We start from the raw sequence: 2,164 nt of genomic DNA, 5'->3' as shown, positions 1-2,164 counted from the left end.
TCTGTGTTGTACGTTATAACTTACAAGAATATATGTACATTTGTTGGTTGTCTTTAATGTCCAAGCTTCTCATTCATTTTCTTAAATCATTGCTTACTATAAAACTGAAAGACTAAAATAATTCTATGATTTTGCACGAATTACTTAACTGCTATTCTTTTTTGGAAGGGTCTTAATTCCAGTCTAGTCCATTAGTTCGACTTCCACCTATTGGCATCATTCTAAACTTTTACCAATCTTTTTGCATTTTTACTCTCCAACCACATGTATAAAAAATGTCACTTTATAAGTTGTGTGTTTCGATAAGATTTTTATTATATAGAGTAATTTTACACATCTGAAGAGGAAATTTTTAGTTTGTTGTAACAGAAATTTAGAGTACAAAGTTTAGAGAGAAGAAAATGAAAAACTTCAGTTTGATTTTTAGTTTCCTTGGAAAAACTATTTTGATGCAGATTACAAATTACCTTGAAATAAGATCATATTTATACTTACAAATGAAATCATGTTTATTATTTTTGAATTGAATTGTAACTTACAAATTAACTTTTGTTTTTCATGTATGCACTACTAACAGATACCATGTACTGTTTGCTACATTTTAAATTTGCTTATCACTATATTTTTTTTACACATATGACTTGATGCAGAGGTCGAGGTAGTGCAAGTCGTATAAGCAAGTCCTTTGCTAGGGGTAATTCAACTACTCATAGGAACATTCCTAGTATTCTCATTCCAACAATTAGTCATCAACAAGGTGGTACGAGTTCCTCAAGTGGGTCAAGTCACATTAACCAAGTTCAAACATCAGGTCCTAGTAGTACATTGTCACGAACCCAATTTCCCTCAGGAGGATGTCGTGACGGCACCTAGTCTCTAAGACTAGGTAAGCCTAACAAAATATTTTAGGAATAACTGAATATAAAACTGAAACTCAAACATCATCATCTGAAGTAAATAAAAAAAACTAAGATTCAAAATAGTTACAACTCTCAAAACCCGGTAGAAATATGTCACAAGCTCTAAAGAAAAATGCTAAATATCTCTATACATAAGAGTCTAAAGAGAATAAGGAAGAAAACATAATAAGGATAGAGGGGGGACTCCGAGGTCTGTGGACGCTGGCAAATATACCTTCAAGTCTCCACGCACGGGCTAGCTCACTAATATCTAGTCTGGTAGGAAGAACCTGGATCTGCACAAAAAGATGTGCAGTAGAGTAGTATGAGTACACCACAACGTTATCCAATAAGTGCCAAGCCTAACCTCGGTAAAGTCGTGACGAGGTCAGGTCAGGGCCCTACTGGAAATAATATGAAAAACAAGATAGAAGATTAAATGATGTAATGAAATGACAAAGATGTTTAACACTAGAAATTTCGCAGAAGACAACAACACGAAATCAAGAAGACAATTACATCACGTAAGGAGGCGCAATCTTACAAGTTAAGAAACAACAACAACAATGCAACAAATAGAGGTAAACAATAGGGGCACTCCCGAGGTACCGTCTCGTAGTCCCAAAAGTAAATATCTCACATCAGCACGACAGAAATCTCTTGCAAATAATAATGACCGCACGGCAGAAACCTCGTGCCACAATAACACTCCGCACGACAGAAACCTCGTGCCATAATAAAACTCTGCACGGAAAAAACTTCGTGCCACAATAACACTTCACACGACAGAAACCTCGTGCCACAATAAAACTCTGCACGACAGAAACCTCGTGCCACAATAACACTCCGCACGACAGAAACCTCATGCCACAATAACACTCTGCATGGCAGAAACCTCGTGCCATAATAACACTCCGCACGGTAGAAACCTCGTGCCACAACCAATCAGTTATCTTAACAAAAATCACGAAAATAACACATAACAAATGGAACAATGAAATTATAACGAGGAATCCTACAGTTAAAGAATGAATATGAAATCAAAGCAAGCAAGTAATTCAACTAAGCATGTTGCACAAATTTGCAAGTAGGAGATGAGACACGTAGACATGTGACACTAGGCTAAACATTGTCACCCGGGCTCGTCACCTCGCGTACACACTCGTCGCCTCGGTTAAACATTGAAATCTGTATTTTTAACATTTAGCTCGAGTACGCACTTGTCACCTCGCGTACACGGCCTTCACGTATTGAAAATACCATAA

This window comes from Nicotiana tomentosiformis, chromosome 5 (assembly GCF_000390325.3).
Source record: "Nicotiana tomentosiformis chromosome 5, ASM39032v3, whole genome shotgun sequence".
NCBI lineage: Eukaryota > Viridiplantae > Streptophyta > Magnoliopsida > Solanales > Solanaceae > Nicotiana > Nicotiana tomentosiformis.
The sequence above is the reverse complement of the archived record's forward strand: the minus strand, read 5'-3'. Positions refer to the sequence as shown.